The sequence below is a fragment of the Thamnophis sirtalis genome, unplaced genomic scaffold (assembly GCF_051295495.1).
Source record: "Thamnophis sirtalis isolate CommonGarterSnake01/CBP01778 unplaced genomic scaffold, rThaSir2_p1.2 scaffold_3, whole genome shotgun sequence".
Classification (NCBI taxonomy): Eukaryota; Metazoa; Chordata; class Lepidosauria; order Squamata; family Natricidae; genus Thamnophis; species Thamnophis sirtalis.
Window position 1 is genome coordinate 53,179,127 of NW_028261383.1, and position 21,697 is coordinate 53,200,823.

Genomic DNA, 21,697 nt, shown 5'->3' on the forward strand with positions numbered 1-21,697 from the left:
GAGGCTACACTGACCCTCCTATCTACATGCTTCAACCACAGTTCTGGTTATGCCTAACAGATCACTTTGCCTCCTAAATGATGAGAGCAAACTTTCAGATTTCACTCTGCTTTTAATCCAGGGAGAGGGAATCATGACCTCTGTGAAGAATGGGTGGAATTATCAAGAATAGAATAGAATAGAATACTTTATTGGCCAAGTGTGATTGGACACACAAGGAATTTGCCTTTGGTGCATATGCTCTCAGTGTACATAAAAAGACACATTCGTCAAGAATCATAAGGTACAACACTTAATGATAGTCATAGGGTACAAATAAGCAATCAGGAAACAATCAATATCAATATACATCATAAGGATACAAGCAACAAAGTTACAGTCCTGCAATCATAAGTGGGAGAAGATGGGTGATAGGAACGATCAAGGCACTATGCTACCTGTGCAAGGACTCTTACTCCCCCCCCCAAAGCTCATCTCCAATAACAATAAAGGCACATCGATTGCCACATATCTGACCCCCACCCTGCCTTGAGTTCTTCTCGGGCCACTGTGGCACTACTATAAAGGGGTCCGGGCAATAGCAGCCGCGGTTTGCCATTAAGTGGTTTGCCATTAAGTGCCACTAATCCGAGGGAGGCAATCATTGCCACATACATCCCTAGGAAAGCGGGAGCATCAACAGGCGGCTCCCCCAGGGGCAGCCCCAGTGCGAATGGAAGTAGCCAGCAGGGCAAGGCGGAACAGCAGGCTCCTCTTCCCGTTCCTCTCCGGTGGTCATTCAGCGAGCAAGGTATGTTTCCTCCCCACCACACCGCCTCCAGGTTTTCTGATGGCTGGGAGGGCTGGGCGGAGGACCTGTACAACAGGTGTCAGAGGAAGGGAGGGACCCCACAGACCCCGGGAGGGGAGGGAAAGCTGCGAAGGGCTCCTCGTCGGACCCCGCGTGGGCCCACCTGCCGGGCTCCGTCCCGTTCACCTCCCTCCCCTCCAGAATCCGGCGCGTGCTGTGGCACGTGGGCAGCCCCACGCCTGATTCCACCACCACCACCCTTGCAAAATCCACGGCCGTGTTGGCTCGGCGCGCCTTTTGCCTCAAGGCACATGCAAGGCAGACGCCTCTCCTAACCACGCCCCGAGGACTCCCCCCCCTCTCTCCCAGCCCCCAAAGAACCTGTGATGCGGTTCTTTTTCTCCCGTCGCCTCCTCGGTGTTGCAGGGCGAGGACGGAGCCAGCGAAAGGGAGGGGGTGGGAGAGATTAAAAAAAAAGGGTGGGGGGGGGCGGAAGGGTTGGGGAGGCGGAGCTAAGCACCGAAGCAGCTCGGAGAGTTGGCGGGCAGGCTTCTTCTCTCCTTTCCCTCTTCTTTTAATTGACTCTCGGTTTTCCCCCCTCTCTCTTTCTCCTGCCCTTCTCCGCCCCGCTGGCATGCGAAGCGTTTGATTGGGGAGGGTGGGGTCGCTCAGTGACCGCCGCGCAAGGCTTTTTTTCCCCCTCTTCTTCTTTTTCCCCCCAAGCATCTTCGGCGTTCCTCGCTTCTCCAGGTTTACGTTTCCGTGTAGCGGGAAAACTCGAGCTTAGAAATAAAAGAATACCTGCGCGTATTTTTCTATATATATATAAGGGGGGGGGGAAGGAACGAAAGAAAGAAAAGAGGAGCCGAAGAGCCTCAGCGCGTCGGTAAAAGCGGCGGCGACGGCGCCGAGCCTCTCTCTCCAGTGTCCAGTGCATCTCTGCCTGCATCCCGCTCGGAGGAGTTTCTGGGCAGCTGCCTCGGGTTTCAGGTAAGACCTGGGTTGAGTTGCATGTCCTGACAGCAGTGCCGTGTTTCGGGGGTGTGTGTGGGTGGGGAGTGAGAAAAGGGGGGGCAGAGAAAAAGAGCGCGAAACCAGAAAGTCTTGGGAGTCGCTGCTTGCCCCTTGCAGGGATATTTATGAAGTCTTCCCTCCTCGACGGGACGGGACGGGACGGGGAGGAAGAGAAGCGTGCTTGACTCCTAGGCGGTTTCTACATCGCGACGGGCGCACCCCAAAGCTCGGTTCTCCCTCCCTCCCTTCCTTCCCCTTTTGCCCAACGCCGTCGAAATCGTTTCACCCTCTTCTCCCCCACTCCCCGCCTCCGCTTGGATTCTCGGGTCTTCATTTGATTCTAGTGCGTTGCAAATGCTTTCGTCGAATCGATAAGTTTGCCTTCAGAAATTATGGGCGCTCCATCACAGGAGGTTTTTTTAAGCAGAGATTGGACAGTCACTTGTCTGACATTGTATAGGTTCTCCTGCTTGAGCAGGGGGCTGGACTAGAAGACCTCCAAGGTCTCTTTCCAGCTCTATTCTATCCCAAGCTTGCGTGTGACACGGGTATCCGAACCAACCTTGTGACCTGCTTGCCTCTTAAAAGACCCTTCAAATAATCTGGGCAGTGGGGATGTTTTTCTTGCATCCCGAAAGCGACTTTGCTTCCCTTTGCTTCTTTGGTTGTTAATTGTTCGCCTTGCTGGTCTTCTTTTTAAGCTAAAAAAAAAAAATGCCGCGCGCTTACTTTAGAGGAATTACGGTTTATTTCTAAATAACTGCGTTGGAATAAGCAAGCTCGAGTTCCGATGCTGGACTGGCGACTTGCTCACCGGCCCCCGCTTACTGAACTCAGACTCATGTCTGCTTAAACCTGCGTGGAAAAGGGCTTGTAAAGGCGAAAAAGGATGGTGGAATTTGTCGCCCGTGCGATTTGTGCCAAGAGGGAAGCTGAATTCCGGAGAAGCTGAAAGATTGCTGCCTATTACGGGGTTTGGTTTTTTTTGCTAAGAACTAGAGAGGACAATCGTAGGTAGAATCGCAGCCCTTTATGCAAAACGATGGTGGGGATGATGTAGGAGGGAAGAAACACAGACATATATAGAGTTATATATATATAACTCTGCCCCCATTGTATACAATTCTGCCTCGCCTCACATCAACTTTATCCAGGCAACTCCAGATACAGATATTAACTTTGCCAGGTATCAAATAATCAAATAATCACTTTTGCAAAAAAAGCCAAGCTGACCACTTGACAAGGCGATGTGTTTCAGACTCTCCTTTGGTTGTGTATCATTAAGTAGAATGAATAATAATAACAGAAGAGAATCTGAGTAACAATGGAAGGGTTGAAGGGAAAAAATCCAGAGAGCATTTGTCTTTTTCCTCCAGAGAGGATTATTTTTCTCCTTTGAAGTATAAAACTTGTTTGTATTTTACAGAGTCATAAAAAAAAAACAGATCTATGTTCCAGGGTCGAAGACAAAGACCTGAGTGTTGCAAAGTAAGAGGGTGAGGTTGATTTTTGTAGGCATGTGCTGGCTGAAAGTAGACTTGCAATAGGAATAAATGCACATACTGTGTGGATTGTGTGGTGTGGTGTCTATGTGCACATCTGGCGTGCATGTTTCCCTACCAGCGTATTCAGCGCAAATGCTCCCAACAACTTTTACTGGATGCCAACATGTGTTGTGTTTTCTGAATTTAGAATTTTCTCTTCCCAGTGGTGGTGGTTAGGTTTTTGTGTCAGGAACAACATAATGCAGCACGTTGCTTCATACTTATCCTAGACTGAAGCAGCTTGCTCACTAAACAACAAATGATGAGGGTGCAGCTTGCATAATGAACAGGGAGAGTTAACATCTTACATACTGATTTTCACTTAAGATAAAATGAATGCAGGACTGTGGTTGGCAATTCTGTATTTGCGATGATCATTATGCTACCATGACATTTCAGAATCATGAAAGTGTATGTTCTTCTTTTTATTTATTTTTTGATTTTTTTAACCATTAGACTGAGAAAGTTGTAGGCTCTATATTACAGTATAAAAAACATTTTAAAATTCTAATTGTGACAAAGTTATTTGCACTAAGTTAGGCATAATGTGCAATTTATATACATTATATTCTTTTAAACCCAAATGTACATTGAGTTCATTGTCCCCTTTTTGAAAAAAAGTGAAAGCTATGTACTCTTAACTATTAATATAGATATACATATAACTTTAACAAGTGTATTCTACTGACAGTTGCACATTTGCAGCTATTTAAAAATTAAATAAATGTGTATTACAGATACAACTCTGACCTGTAAAAATCTGGACCATCACAAAAATGGCAGCAAATGTATACTTTTATTTAATTGTAGTCCAGATTGGGTGGCCCTTCTGTGAAACAAATTGGACTGTTTTAAAACTCATGTTATGTTGTGAAAAATCTGTTCTGTCTCACTTGGAATGATTGATAGAATAATCTATTTCATGCTTGGAATAATTTCAAATTCTGCTTTCACTGTAACTTTGCTTGTATCATTTTTAGCTGGTATATTTGATCTGCAAACTTTTGTTGCTCATCACGGATACAACTTATTTAACTTTTCTTTTTAAAAAAGTTGAAAAACTTTTTGCTTTTTATAATTGGTATTGACTTCTGTCATTTTCAAAGATTGCTGTAGGTTTTTTAAGGACAGTTTAAGGCAGCTGTGAAGTATGTGTATATGTTGTGAATGAGATTATTTCTATAATCAAAGCTGCTTTCACACTACAGCTGATAAGGAATAGTTTTGCTGTTCCTTAATCAACAAGGCTTATTTTACATAAATGCTACTAAGCAGGTGTGTTATTATGACTATTATTCTAAGCAGAGTCTCCTAGAAGAATACCACTGAAAAGATTGCCAAATCTGTGTGCTTAAGTAGTTGATAACCACTTTTAGAAACAGGAAAGTTGAATTCCTTAAGTATCTATTTTTCTAAAACATGGTGGGAAATATGTTGCTTTTCAAAATGTAATAGTACAGGGCATGGTAGAACAATATAAATGATAATATTTGTCCATAGCATAGACAGCAAGACTCAATTTGATCTGGTGGTTAAAATGCTGGAAACCTGACTTATAACTCTAAAAAACAGCTGATGACTAGTTTATATTGCTTTAGCAAGAAGGCAATGGCAAACCACTTCAAAAAAAGCATAACTGCATGCACTGTGCAGTTGCTAGAAACCAACTCTGACTCCATCCCAGACCCACAGAAGAAGGTATCAACAGGCAAGTATAGTTTAGTGCTACCATATGTCCACTTTTGATTTATTTTTATTTGCAGAATGATTGTTTGAAGAGAACAGTAACTCAGTAGTGGGACACCACATTACAAGGTGTTTTAGACCAACGATGTGACATAGTGGCTAAAATTGGTCAATTATTTAAAACGTTTTTAAAAGAATATGACTAATGGGGTAGGCCAATAATTTGGATGGGTAGTGTGGCTGTTTGATTTTGTGTTTATTGTATGGGGGAGGTCTATTTGTTTGTTTGCTTGTTTGGTACATACGAATGCCCATTGCAGAGTAGAACTCTGGGAAGCTCACAACAGAAGTGTAAATTGTGAGGTTTCTGGGTCACATGTTGCCATTGAAAATTGTGAGTCAGGTCAGTGGAAATTTGTGCAGGAAAAGTAGCAGTGGATGGAAACTGGACAAGGAGAGAAGCAACCTGGAGCTAAGGAAAAATTTCCTGTCAGAACAATTAATCAGTGGAATAACTTGCTTTTAAAAGTTGTTGATGCTCCAACCCTGGAAGTTTTTAAAAAGAGATTGGGCAGTCATTTGTCTGAAATGGAATAGGGTTTCCTGCCTGAGCAGGGGGTTGGACTAGAAGACCTCCAAGTTTCCTTCCAACTCTGTTATTTCCGAAAGCTGAATTATTAAATGCATGTGTTTAAAGCAATCATATAAACTATATTTTAGTTGTATTATATAACTTAAGTTACATTGGAAATAACTTTTATCCAGGTATCTTGTTTTTGGAGTGCAGCGTTTGGCAAAAAATAAATAAATATTAAGGCTCATTTCACCTTCAATGATATATATTCTGGATTAAGATTTAGTACACTATGTATCAGATTGCTATGAGTTTCTTTATATCATAAATAAAATAAACTAGTTTTGGGCATTATGTAAACACATCAAGTAAAAGAACCTCAGATGTTACTGTTAAAGTATAAACATTTCAAATTTGTTTTAAAAAATAATCTTTAAACCTAATAAACACAAATAATATTTAGTAACATAGGTAAATGATCATTTTAAGCAATTTATTTTTTGATGCTCTACCCTAACAAAATGAGACAGTGGCCTGTAGAAACTATGTATTTATATGTCCATGCATGCACAGCTTCTCAATTTTTGAAAAAATAAGGCGCAAAAGTCTTCTACTAAGCGTAGCACAAGCTTGACTGGACTAAACCCCCATGTTTACTTTTTCATTACACTCATAACTGTGAAAAGTCTCTGTCTGAGATAGTTGCTAAATGAGTTGTAACTGTATCTGCTATTATTCTGTATTTTAAGCATTTTGTAAATAATGGAAGATTGAATCCTAAATCAGGAAATAAATTTCTGTTGATTTGTCCTAAGCCAAATAAACCAAAACCAGAACTATTAATGGAAAATAAATGTTCATAGTAGCTGGTCCAGATCAACAGTTCCAAGAAGAACAACATCTAAATGTTTGCTTAAATTATTAAAAAGGAATTCCTCATGGCTGAATATAAATGGAAGAAATACTTATTGGTGTTGCAGTTTTTGAAATTCTAATACCAACAAGCAGACATGTTTGGGCCTTGGACAAGAAAAACAAAACAATATGTTCAAAGAAGCAGTGCATTTTTTAAAAAAAGTATTAAAGTAAACTTTTCTTTTATTACTGAACACATGAATCCTAAATTTCCCAGAAATCCTGAAATTTCCAGAACTTAGTTCTTTCACAAAGTCCAGAAAAGCCTTTTTTGAGGCCATGAAATAGTATTAATTTGTTATAAATTCAAATATTCTATTTATAATAATTTTGGGATATAAAAGCTTACTATCTGATGATTTGCCATTCAGCATAACATCAGTTAAAGTTTTGATGGTTCACATAAGGGAATTATTTAAATCCTTCATTTCTCCTCCATTGCCTTAGTTTACTTCCTGTCTTAAGAATTTAACCATTGAAAACTCTGTATGTTAACTTAAAATTCAGCCTGATTTTTGCCCTTTAGATAAATTTGAATTATATGTAAAATACATTGTAGTGGATAGAACAGAAGAACTGTATAAGATAAAAATGAATCAATGTTTGAATGCAATAATTACCACTACTACTTACTATTCTTATCACACTTCTAATTTGAAACATGCTTCAGAGTTTTTTTCTTCTTGCCCTAACAATAATCCTTGAAAATAGGTGCGATACGCACATTTGATAAATTGGGTGTTATGACTGAGAAAATAACTTGTTCAAAGCCGTGACAAATAATGATTCAGTCCCACATTTTACAGACTCCAATCAAAGTCTCTAAGATAGTGGTTCTCAAGATTATTTGGTCTCTGCAAATTATAGACTCTGCAAATTTATCTTTGTTTACAAATACTGCACTTCTTAATTTGTGTTTGTATATATGGATTCACATGTATGTTTCATGATACTAAAACAAGATTAAAGTGAATGCTTTTTAACAATTTATTCCAGGGATTTATTTTCTATCTTGTACAATATTGTTTGCAGAGAAGAGCAGCAAAGATGATTAGGAGGCTGGAGTCTAAAACATATAAAGAGGGGTTGCAGGAATTGGGTATCTAGTTTAATGAAAAGAAGTGTTCCAGTATTTGAGGGGCTGCTACAAAGAAAAGAAAGTCAAGTTATTCTCCAAAGCACCTGAGGGCAGGACAAGAAACAATGGATGAAAGCTGATCAAGGAAAGAAGCAACCTAGAACTAAGGAGAAATTTCCTGACAGGGAGAACAGGAATGATTTGCCTCCAGAAATTGTGGTACTCCAACACTGGAGGTTTTTAAGAAGAGATTGTGTGAAATGGTATAGGATTTCCTGCTTGAGCAGAGGGCTAGCTAGGAGACCTCTAGGGTCCTTTCCAGTTCTGTTATTCTAAGACAGTGTTCAGCCAGGTGTTTGAAGACTATAATTTATACATTCTGATCAGTATTAATATGGAACCTGGTTTTTTTTATTATTACTTAAAATCAGTTAAATTATTTGTACACCAGAAATTGTCTCTACTGTTTTACATGGTCGGTATGAATGTATTGCTATATGTATTTGTGATACGTATCAGTAAGTCTTCTCCATACAGTAACTGTATTGATTTTGTCCTATCTTGTTCAAAGGACAGTTTTCAGTTCTGAAAACAATAACTCTTCTTGCCATTCTACTTTAATGTCTTCAATTTTTTTTAACATTTGGATGATTTTAGCATTTCCACTAGTAACAGGTCTTGTTTAACACACCTTTTGTTTTGCACTTTAAAGGGTAGAGCCTCATTCAAGTATGCATATTACAGTATGTCCTTTTGCAAATCAACTTTTGTTGTAGATGGTATATCATTATTGTCCTTTGCTAAAAGCTAGCGTACAAGTTTTTCTTTCTATGTGTAACTCTGTCTCTTGATTTGCAGTTTCTTAAGCGCCTTTCTCTTTTTTGAAGAGGCAGAGTAGAATTTATTTTCTACTTAAAAGCACTATGGGGCAAGTGAAGTCTGCAACATTGGCTGGAATCTGATACTTCTTGTCTTGGCTTTTTCTGGCTCCAGTCTGTTCCTCAATAAGATCAGTTGTATCATTAAGCAATAAATCTGGAATTAGAATGTACACAAGTGAAAGTTTGTCAAGATAACATTTCCAATGTCTCTTTCTGAATCTATTGATATTACATTTTGGTGTCCTAAACTGCATTTATAAATTCAGGTCGGAAGAAATTTGGGGGATAAACTTTACTTATTTATAAGATTTTCAAGGAGCTTTTACTTTGAGTTACTTTGAGTGAGATGAAACTTGTGTTAAAGTTTAAATAGATGCAGTCAAATGTACACATTAAGATGCTACTACATTGACTATGTCTACTCATGCAATAGTTACATCTCTTTTGACTTTTTTAGAGAAGTGCTTCATAGTCATATGAACAGAAACTGCAACTATTTTGTTTTATGCAATTTTCTTTATACCTGTGCATAAGGATGTGAAACAAGTGATAATGCAGAGAGATTCCAAATTAGGAATGGCCTGTACAATGACATTTCCTAAAGTTGGGAAGACGGCTTTCATGGTATTTCCTAAATGCTGCATGTGTATAGTTAGTGTATCTATCCTCAGCTATATGTGATTAAATAATTGTAATGTGTCATAACATAACAGACTAGTTTAACAGTCTGGATCTGTGACTGGGAGTTAACACCGGAGCAATATAATTATTACTATTTTCTTCAGTAGGATTTAAAGTTCCAATATAATTATCGCTATTTTCTCCAGTAGTATTTATAGTTCCAATTATGTTTGTTTAGTAAAAGATGATACTTTGGAAAGTACATTTTTCTATTAATTATGGTGAAGAAGAAAGGTTACCTGTGTAGTTTTTTAAAAATCATTTCTGCTTATAATTGTTCCTAGCTGTCTTGAGAGATTAATTTATCTAATTTATTTCAGATTACTTTTTTGCCTAATACTATGGCGTAGCATCCCACATAATTTTTTAGTAAATAAATAATTGGCAGGCCAAAAGGGCCGGGGTGTGTTTCCTTTAAAATCCATTCAGTTCTGCAACAATAAATTAGTATGTTATTCTGAAAAAGAAATGTTGGAAATTGTTGTGACTGCTTTGTTTGTTTCCATTTCTAGAAATCTTGGTGGAAGCAGCTTACAAGCTATTTTAATGCGTTGCATGATCCTTTTTTCAATAATATTGGGTAACAAGATTTAAATATACTGCTTATTTACTTTGAAATAAATCTGGCTGTGATCTGTGAAGTTTATCATACATTCCTTAAGAACACTGTAGAAAGATTGCACTCTTTTTCTTTGTTAGATAGTAAGATAAACACAAATAAAAGGATTGTGTGTAATATCCCTCAATGCTAATTTTCAATTATAATGTCAAATTTCTAGAAGCACAAGCTTTGCGATTATTAGTACTGATAAATAGAAATGTAAACATAAATATTTTGCCACTGCTCTTTAGTTGATTTAGTAACAGAATTACTTTTAGCAACTATGCCTAATTCATCTAAATGTGTAATATGAGAATACATTAATCACTTTTCATCATTTAATACTTTTATCCTAAACCAAACACACACCAATAGTCCTCATGGATTTTACTTTTAATTCTCTGCCTTCGTATAAAACCAAAGTGGTAGGAGTTAAACCAAACTGAGAGTGAGAAATGCCATTTTTTCTTGTATTATTTATTCCGTGTTATAATTTTAATGTAGTATTTTATTCAGTTGCTTGATTTATAAAGCTTTCCACCTTAAACATGTGACTCTGGATGGCTTGCAAGCATTAAAAAAACACAGAAACTTACAGCATAAAATCCCTGCACCCAAGGACTCCAGACAAAACGAAACAAAGCAAAACACACTGACAACAACTGATATGTATGTATGTATGTATGTGAGTGTGTGTGTGTGTATGTATGTATGTATGTATGTATGTATGTATGTATGTATGTATGTATATATATATATATATATATATATATATATATATATATATATATATATATATATATATATATATATATACACACACACACACACACACACACACACACACACACACACACATACATACATACATACTGTATATATACATACACACACACATATGATTCAAATACCTGGGGAAAATTTGCACAATAACCTTAAGATTCCAGTTCTGTTTTTGTTTTACTATCTGATGTAACCTGGTACCATAGTTCTTCTAAGTCATTGCACTCAAATTTAGTGTAGTGCTTAAGGTCCTGGCCTAGTAACCAGGAGACTGTGAGTTTGGCTGACTTGGTAAACCATTCTCTCAGCCCAATTCACTTCATAGGATTGTAGTTGTGGGGTAAATATGAGGACGTAGGAGTATTATATATGTTTGCCACCTTGAGTTACCAGTACTTATAAAGTAATAAAGGCGGGATAAGAATCGAATATATATTCGATTCTATTGTAAAATTTGCTTTTCATTAATTGACTTAATAGTGCATTGCTTACATCACTTTGCAATGTGTTATTGAAATTGTTCTATTTTCGGTTTTGATGGAAAAATCATGCAAAATATTGACCTAAATTCTCATTGTTGCCTAGTTGATTTTCAGATTAAGATGTGATGAAGAGTATGAACAGTTGCATGGTTTTGGTTGATAAAGGTTGCATATATTCTGAGCTGTCCAAATCATTGAGAGAAAATGCATAACTGTAGTATGGAGGTGATGAATTCTAAAATTAGGATCACAGTGTCTACATTTTTTTCTATTGACAATTTGAACTGTTGTGAGGGATTATGGACAATGAAAATGGCAGGCCTAATCTATCCTTCATTAAAGCTATTCTGAGAGAGAGAGAAAGAAAGAAAACAGTGGTGCCCAATGTACATTTTTCTTGAAACATAACGACAAAGAGTGTCCTTATTAAATTAATATTAATATTATTAGTGAGATTTTTGGTATGCACTCTTTTGGCTTGTCAATGAACATACGGTGGTTTATCAAACTAGGATGCATGAAACTGGAGCATGAAAAATCAAACAACTATAGAATGAATTTTGGAATTGATTCTTTTATTTGAGATGTTTATAAAACTGGTTTCTTTTTATCACAATGCTGTTGTGAAAATGTTTAAAAAGCTTTGATTATTGTTGTATTCCTGTGCTATGTTGAAGCTTATGACATGTTAGCTCTATTATTATAAAGCAGACTTTATATAATTATTTATGAAAGATGCACATACTTTTCTTGGTTCTAACTTCAATTCTTGGAATTTACAAAGAGATTAAAAGTTATGGTGCTTTTGTGCTTTATTATATTTAAAATCACCCAACTCTCCATAGCATTATTATATTCTTTCACTCATTACAATATATGGGTATTTGTCAAGATTTGAGGGATGTTGATGGGATTTTTTTTCATTTGTTTTGACAGAAAGGCATGAAAGACAACCTTTAATGGAACGATCAAGCTTGCTGGCTTGTTGTCATTGTTTGTCATGCACATTTCCTGGCATTGTTACTTATTTTATGTTTAAGTCACATAGTTTTTATTGTGATCACCCACTCCCCACATGGATATGTCTATGAAGTTGTTCAAAAAAATGTGGATGTATACCCAGAAAATATTAAGGAAGCAAGAGACGCCATGCTTTCACCTTTCATTGAAGAACATATTGTTTTCTACGAATATGCAGTCTTTGTTTTATCGCTCTCTTCCAAATTCACATTAACCCATCAGTAGGGATGACTGGATTGTGAAAACAGGAGTGACTACAGAACTGGTAAAGAATAGAATAGATTAAGAGCGTTGGAAGGGAAGGTCCTTGAAGGTCTTCTAGTCCCATACCCTGCTCAGGCAGGAAACCCTATATACCATTTCAGACGAATCATTGCCCAATCTCCTCTTAAAAATTTCCGCAGTTGGAGCACCCACAACTTCTGGAGGAAAGTTGTTCCACTGATTAATTGTTCTAACATTTAAAAATGTTACACATATTATATATTAATGAACCTGAATATTCCTTTCTCTTTCTCTTTCTATATTTTACATAAAACATGTTTTTCTAAAACATTAGAAATCTAGGTTTATGGCCAAGATTATTGGAAGACTCCATAAGCTTTCTATAAGGAGATATAATTGTTTCAGTGATGTGAGTTGAGAGTTTCTGTACAGACATTAGGAAGAGTGGCTGGCAAACAATTTCATACCTAGTCACTCAATTTTCTTGATACTATTAAGACTTTTCATAGTCTTGCCAATGTTCTGCAATTTGAGTACAAGGTCCATTGAGAGTTAACAAGAGTTTTGTCTCTTTGAATAATTTTATTTTCTTTAAAGCTCAATCAATCTACTATATCACAATAAACAGTCTCTATATGTTTTGGCTGTTTTCCTTCTTTATTGTCTTACAGTGCACTAGAACAGCTGTTTTTCTTTCCCAAGTGGTAATATGTAAGCTATTACTTTTTACATGATTTATTGTCTTAGTGCAGTCACTTGTTTAATATATGGATGTAATGAAGATACTGTTTTTCAGAAATGAAATGAAACAAGACTCTGCTTACTCACACAATTACTAGTATATAGTCTGGATTTTATCAGATATTTATAGTTTTTAGATCAAAACATGTAGCAAAAGTTTAAGTTCAAGAACATGCGTTGTATAGTGTAAATGAACCCTTTGAAATTTGTCTAGTATTGTTTTTTTTGTGTAAACTAAATAGCAACAATGGCTGATACACATGCATACAGACAGACAGACATAAAGACACATACGCACACATATACATACATACATACATACATACATACATACATACAGGGGGGACGGACAGAACTCAAGAAATAATATTAGTCTGGAATATAGTTATATGGCAGAGAGTTTTATTATTGCCTTTTTGTAACACTTAGTTATGTGCTCTGGAGTCATCTAAAAAGGGTTTATACTTTAGGATGTTACCGTGTTTCCCGAAAATAAGACAGGGTCTTATTTTCTTTTGACCCCTGAAATAAGCACTTGGCCTTGTTTTCCGGGAGGTCTTATTATTTTTGAGGTGCAGGAGGCGGCGAGGGTGGTCACCTCATGACTGCTGCTGTGTTGCAATATTTTCAGGGAGGGCTTATTTTTGGGAAGGGCTTATTTTAGTGCATGTGCTCAAAAGCCCCATTGGGCTTATTATACAGGGAGGTCTTATTTTTGGGGAAACAGGGTATATTTTATAGGATGATATTTTACAGGATATAGGATGTCTACGATAGAGAGAAAGATAGCATACATATACTAAAAAAATAAACAAGTAAATGATCTTGAAATAGAAACAGATGTCCAATGTGCAATCCATATATCTTAGTTTGAGAGAGTTACAGTATAAATTATTTGTTTTCAGATTATATTTTGATAATATTTTATTAGCACAAACTAAAATGGCTTTTTGCATGCAAGCATTTTGATTTCTTCAGGGATATTGCAAAACAAAAGGATATGAAAGGTTACCCATTCTTTTATAGCACTTATGTTGATTTTAATAAAGGTGATACTCTTCTGTGTATTGTGGATTTTTATATGGACTAAAAGTGTTGAATGAAAACATCATTTTTTAACCATACTACAGTAGAACCTCTGGTCACAACCATAATTCATTCCATAACTTTGATTGCAAACTGATTTGGTCGTGACCTGAACCTTATTTTGGAAATTTGGCGCTTACAAAAAAATATGGTGTGGAAAGGGAAATCAGCCATGAAAAAAAATGTGAATTTTTTGGTCAGAACCTGATTTGGTCGTGATCAGAAGTGTTCGTGACCAGAGGTTCTGCTATATATCCGAGAGGAAAGCAATGCTGATAATTGATAAACGCTTAGATGCAGTCAATCAATGTTGACTCTTAGCAACCACAAGGATAGGTATTCTCCAGGATTATCTGTCTTTATCCTGGCCATTTCGGTCCATCATATTTACATTAATTGCTGTTTTATAATCTAATCCATTCACCTTGCTACTGGTGGTCCTCTTTTTACTTCCATTTCTCCTAACAATATAGACTTTTCAAGAGGGTTGTGCTTTCAGATAATGTGTCCTAAATATCACGATTTGAGTGTGGATTTTGTGCCCTCAGCTGAGAAGTCTGGAATGAATTTTATGATTCATTTGTTCCTTTTATGGCAACCGTGATATAATCAAGAATTTTCTCCAGCCCCAAAGTCTATAAGTATCAATATTCCTTCAGTTTTGCTTCTTCAAAGTCCAACTTTCTCACTCATGAAATGTCACAGAGAAAACGATTGCCTTTAATATTCTTATCTTTGTGCTATATTCATATGATGGCAACTTCTCCAAAGTTTTAATTGCTATCCTACCAAGTGAAAGATTGTGCTGAATTACCTGATTGCTGATAATTTTTTTAAAATAAACAATTCAAGTCAGCAAACATACTATTCCTTCCTCCTATTTTCCCCTTTACAATACTCTATAAAGTAGATTGGGATAAGAGAAAGTGATTAGCCCAAATTTGTGTAGCTGGCTTTCATATCTAAAACTCAATCTCCTGATTTCTACGCCAGCATCTTAACCACAACATCAATTTGGATTTGGTAGTCAATTCTAAAAGAAGGAAGGCATTCAACACTTCCGTGTCTTTGCTAACATTGTTCTGTACACACTGTCATTAAATTTGGTCTTCGTGTATTTAATCACAGTCACATTTTTCCTGTGCTTCTTAACTTTCATTACAAGAGCTTGATGATCATTTTCATTTTCAACTATCAGAGTAGTGTTGTGTGTGCATAATTAGGTTAGTGATGTTTCATGCCCTAAAACCATGCTCATCTTTTCCCAAATAAGCTTTTCTCAATATATATTGAACATGTAGGTTGAGTAAGTAGTGAGAGAGTAGACAGCTTTATTTCCTTCATTTACTGAGCTGGAGAAAATCTGTTTCATCATGTGCTATTTTGGACTGTGATTGTCTTATGCATAGATTTTTCATGAGAATAGAAAGATGTTCTAGGATTCCATAGCTCAGTATGGTCAACACAATCAACGGCCGTTCAGTAATCACTAAAGCACATATTAACTACTTCAGTATATATAAATAGATCTATACTAGTCTCCCTTTATTTATTTATCAGCACAAATATATATATATTTACATTCTCAATTATACACCATTGACCAGCAATAATGTCTATAGAACCTGTGTTCTATAACTTCCCTTTCCTTACAGGGCTGTAATCCGCATTAAATGATCCCATGCATTATTTTGCTAAAATGTGGAATTAAGGAAATACTCTGATAGCTTGCTCATTATTAAGTTTCATTTCTTTGGTATTTTCATAGACTGATGTCTTCCAATTTGGCTGTTATGTCATTCTCTAGATTTGCTGGCATAATGTAGCTAGAAGCATTACTGATTCTTCTTGAGTTGCTTGCTATATTTCTACATAATTAATGGAATACATTTCTATATATTTCTATATATTCCATTAATTCCTGTTCTGACTTGATAATGACCAGAGAGCAAATTTAACTTCATCTTTCAATATTAAAGGTTCTTAGGAGTAGGAAATATATTCTACAGTATTCTAGATGTTTATATTTCTACTGTACATAGTTTCAATATTTGATTTTCTTTGAAATCAGTTATTCTCTGTCTCTTGGCACTCTTAAACATACAAAATTAAAACTTGGAATTTCCTTCTGAGTTCTGAGTTCTATCTTGATTTTAGCTGCCCTTTTTTTCTTGGCAATTTCCACAATATGTTCTTAAATCCAATGTATGCATTCACATACACGTTCTGATTTGGGTACTTGGTGCCAAAAAGATTTGCCATCACTCTTCTAGGTGGTTCCTAATGTTCTCCTTGGATATTGTGGAGAAATGTTTCACAGTATATTATGGAGACTGGTTGGCTTCCTTCTTCCTCTTTAGCTTGATGTGAAACTTGCAAGTTCCACAAACAGCCCCTGGATATGTATAGGAATCATGGTGGCGCAGTGCTTAGAATGCAGTAACGCTGATTACTTCTGATGACTGCTGGTTGTCAGCAATTTGGCAGTTTAAATCTCACCAGGGTGAAGGTTGACTCAGTCTTGCATCCTTCTGAGGTCAGTAAAAAGAGGCTCCAGATTGTTGGGGAAAATATGCTGACTCTGTAAACTGCTTAGAGAGGGCTGTAAAGCACTGTGAATCGGTATATAAGTCTAAATGCTATTACTAAGTGCTATTGCTATTTGCTTGGCATTCACTTCGGGCCTCATTTATAGTGACTTAATTCTAGAAATGTTTTATTTTCTGCTTCATATTTAATTCACATGCCCATGATAACTGAATTTTGCATGCTGAAATGTATTCAGGAGGAATATAATACTGAAATATAATTTTATTAACATTTTTGAAAACACTTGTAATAAAAGATTGGACAATGTACCATATTTGGTATATCATTAGTAACTACAGATTCAGAGGGTAAGGCTGGTAGCAGGATATATCTGAAAACAGCAGCACGTTTACACTAACTTTGGTATAATCTCAAGTCAAATGGAAAACAAAGCAAAGGCCTGCAACCCTGTAAATGTCAAACTAATTTTCAGTTGTATGACAATGGGTAATCTTGATAGCAATGGAAAGATGATTACAAAGCCTTGGTGGTTTTCTTTCTTTAGTGGCATGATTTATTTTTCTGGCAAATTAGAAGATTTCAAGCGACATTTTGTCATTTAATTTGGTTTGAAGTAATTGTTCCCACTAGTTGTTTGTAGCTCAGAGGTCTCTGATGATTGTTTTAACTGTCAGATGATACATTCAATGAAAAGGCTGTATATTGATTTAACTGAAATACTGATTTCTAATTCTTCCTCCAGCACAGTGTGCAATATTCATGTACATGCTCAGTAGTAAACAAAACATTAAACAATCCTAACCACTGTTTCCCCCATTAATCTGAAATCTTCTCAATGGTCAAGTTAAGCTGCTTGACTCAATTGCTCTACTGTTCTAGTTTCCATCTATTTTTGTTATCAGATTGCATTGTTGGGCATTTCAAATCACCAATACTGTATACTGAGGCAACTGCAGAAAATATGAGAGAGGAATTTATTTAGATTTTTTTTAAAAAAAAAACCCACTGAATTTATTATTTTTATAAATAAGGTGAGGCGGTGAACATATCTAATACTCTTTCCTTTGCCTGTTTTCCTCACAACAACCCTGTGAGATGAATTGGAGTAAAAGAGGTTGACTGGCCCAAAGTCACTAAGGCAGCTTTCATGCCTAAGGCAGGATTGAACTTCCACAGGGACTAGAATTCCTACAGCAAATTAAGAGGAGAGTGACACACAAGCTATAGTGTTTGGGGAATGAAATTAAATGGCAGGTTTAGTTTCTGAGTCCCTGGTTTCCTCATTCTTCAGTTAAGTGGCACTGAGTCAGGTTTGACTCCTGGTATCTCTGTAGGCGTATTCCCCTAATAATTCAGAGTTGTTCCATAGAGATTCCAGTGATTTTCTTGAGCCTGTCCATTTAAATGTGGTCTTTCGGTTATTCTTTTGTTCCATCAGATTTGTCTGGTATAGCCAGTTTTTTTCCCCTAGCCCATTTTCTCCTTGAAAGCACATGCCCAACTTTTAAGAATTTATGGTTTTTGATGATTGCTTCAAGAGCCAAGTCACTCTTTGATCCCAGGACTAATTGCCTGCTTTTTCTTGTAGACCATAGTAGCTCATTGCTCTTTTATTTTATTGTTCAGCTTATTTCTAGTATAAAGTACTCAGAATCATGGAGAGTTGGGTGATTTTAATTAATTATGAGTAGCACTATTCTGTGTATGCACGTACCAAAAGATATAGTCCAAAAAATGGCCATGTCCATACAATACTCATTTTTAACATTTTATATAATTGTTAGTTTCACCAGTCAGTCTGTCTGTCTGTCTGTCTGTCTGTCTGTCTATCTGTCTATCTATGATGAGTGGCCATATGTATTTATTTATTTAATTAATTATAATATTAGTAACAGGAATCTCCCACAATGCAGATATTAATTGTTAATACAATAGTTAATACTGTACTACATTACAATATAATACATTTAGTATATTTATTATAATTAGCAAACAAGCTTATGTATTCTGAGATTCAAAAAATAAAACTATAACAATAAAATGATACAACATGAAATAATATTTGAGATTAATGATATAAATGGCAATAGAATAATAGATTGTTGACAGTATAACCAAAAGAATATATAAGGTTGGCATACAAAGGAGTCATAAGGAAGAAGCAAATTACCTCTACAGAATTTAATATATTCAGTTTAATAACAGAAAAATACAAACTTGAGTTCAAAGGAAAGTAAGGAGGCAGGGGATTTTGATAAACAAATCACTTTTGTTTATTTACAGCTATAGATTTGGTAGACAAAAAAGATAAAGGTACCTATTCTTAGTCCAGGAAAAGAGAAAAAGGATTTTAGCAGAGAATGTTTCATTTTGGGAACAAAGAGAAAATGATTACTGGTGTAGAAGGGAGAGGAATAGAGGGAGAAAGCCTTGTTGGCTTGGTGTGATAGAAGATAGTATGGCTTCTTTTGAGGAGAGGGTGAAAAAGCAAGAGAAAGTGATCATCTCAGTCAATTGGGTGGGAGTCCTTGTTCTTGTGTGTAACTTCCTTGTGTGTAATTTCAGAAGTCTTATTTTAGTGCCTATTTAACATGGCAAACCGAAGTTCTCCCAGATATATTATATTCTATATTAAATCTAGATGACTCTTTTTTGTTAAACATTTTATGTAGACAACTCCTGGAAACTTCCTTTCTAAATTATATTTATTTATTCGTATTGTGCCTTTATTGATTTTAAAAATAACTCAAGTCAGTGCACATATCCAACCCACCTTCCTCTTCCTATTTTCCCCACAACAACAACAATCCTGCAAAGCGAGTTGGGCTGAGAAAGAGTGACTGGCCCAAGATCATCCAGCTGGTTTTCAAATGTAACTATCCTTTTATGCTAGAATAACTCCTTTTTGTTCTGGAATGTCTTTTCTTTTAAATAGATCATCTTCTGCCCTAGCATTAATTGGTTTTCAATTATCTTCCCTATTGGTTCGCAAATGTGTGCACCAGGCCTTCCACGCATGCACTTTGCTCAAAAAATGTCCCTAAATAGGATGAAATAGAGCCAGTGCGGGTGGATAGATGGGCAGACCCACCCCCAATTTCCGCTACTGGTTTAGGCGAACTGGTCCGATCTGGTAGAATACCACCTCTGCCTAGTATCCAGAATATGTAAGGATTGTGGAAAGTTATTTTGTTTGCTATAGTCCAATATTAACTAGGATAAAGCTCTATTGAATTGGGGAAACTTACATTTTGAGAATATATGTACAGCTACAGTAGAAGCATTTTTTTCTTTAAGTACATCCTTTGAATCTCCCTCTTCCACTCCTGCTTCAAAAACCCAGTCAGGGAGGATAACATGCAAATGACTTCTCCCTCCATTTCCCCTTTTCTTTCTGGGAAGCCTTCAGTATTTAGCAGTTACAAGATTAAGTTTTATTTTCTGAAAGTTCACTCCTGTAAAAGTTTTAGTCTTCTTTTGTTGCTCTTCTGGAGATGTTTTATTGGCCATCACTCTACCAAAACTAAATGTTTTTAACATTAATCAGAACACAATACTAATTTCTGAACTGATAGACACATTATAGAAGAAGGCATAACATAAAGTGATTCCTTTGCACAAAATCAATGTTCTGGGGTGTGTATTTGATAAATGTGGAGGAGTATTCTGAGCAAATACAAACAATGTAAAGCTTGATTCAGAAACAATATGTAGTTACCAAAACAAGTATATTAAAACCCTATTAATTAATCATGTTAAATCTTCACAAACATTTGTAACTTCTTGACATTGATATTGTGATGCCACAAAGCAAATATTTCTGACTTTATGTTTTGAGAAATGTATTTGAAATTATGTTTTGTAAGTCACACAGCTGTTCATCTGCTGTGGGCACTTAGAATAATTTTTGCCTGTGCTTTTGAATTTTGATTTCATTTCTTCTAAGGTGTCAGACCACAATTTTAGAACTAAAACTCGAGTATCTTAATAAATTAGCCATCCAAGGAAAAGATAATCTGCAATACTTACATGATTTGAAATGCTCAAAGATGAAATAATAAACACTATTTTAAAATATGTGCAGGAATATAATTGCAAAAATTTGTATGTTGTGACAGGGACTTACACTCTTGAAAATAATTAAATCCTTAATTTGAAGAAATATTCATAAACAGTCAAATAAATAATGTTACTAATTAGAAGAAAAACAACCAAGATCTTACGCTGGCTGATAATAACATATTCTTTTAGGATTACCATAACTGTTAATGAAGGACCTCATTCATTAGAAGCTACACAAATGCCTAGCTAAAGACTATTTCAACCAATTAGGACTGAGTCTGGTGAAAGTGTAGGAGAGAAAATCATCATGTTTTTATCTCCCGGTTTTCATTTCTTTTTCTCCTTGGCTTTCAAAAAGGTGAGAAGCTCCATTATACAAAATTAACTGTATATTGTACAAAGTGTATTGTATTTTTGCTACACTGCATTCTTCATAAAATATGCCATTCTAATACTTCTATTTTGCATTCCTGTACTATGCTAGCATTTCAGCACACACAGCCCCTTTACAAAGTAGTAGATAGAGCAGACTGAGATTTGTTTCTGCTGGTTGTATCATGGTCTCTGTACAACAAATTACAGTTCTTTTCTTGTACTAAAACAAGGCTCTAAGGCAAGGGTTCCCTTTGCTGGCAAGAATCACAGTAATATTTTGTAGGAAACAGGATACCCCTTAAGAAACAAATGTTGTTTGTACAATATTGGAGGTTCCTAATTGTATATGAGGACCAAGCTAAGAAGAAAAAACAGAGATGTGTGCCTGAGGGGAAGATTAAAACCAATGAATACCAACCCTTTTGAACAGTGCAACATTTTGTTCATTTAACACAACTTAGCAAAACACATCTTTCTCAATTCTAATTATCCTCTTAGGAAAACTAAATGTTAGGGGAGAAGTCAATGTATGTTAATTTCTCATTCGACTGGGTTAATTCAGCCCTGAATTTATTGAAACAGGTTCGCAGAAGGTCACAAGCAAGTTAC

The 21,697-nt window shown here is 36.1% G+C and overlaps 1 protein-coding gene across 3 annotated transcripts in view; it reads left to right on the top strand.

Annotated features, from left to right (window-relative positions):
* The first annotated feature begins 1,381 nt into the window (after positions 1-1,381).
* Positions 1,382-21,697, top strand: part of LOC106554500 (contactin-4) — a 566,498-nt gene continuing 546,182 nt past the window's right edge. The window contains exon 1 of one of the 3 annotated variants that reach the window (XM_087708901.1): positions 1,382-1,780. The gene's annotated coding sequence lies outside the window, so the exon portion shown is untranslated. The remainder of the gene's footprint in view (positions 1,781-21,697) is intronic. The other 2 variants (XM_087708899.1, XM_087708897.1) reach the window with 2 other exon arrangements.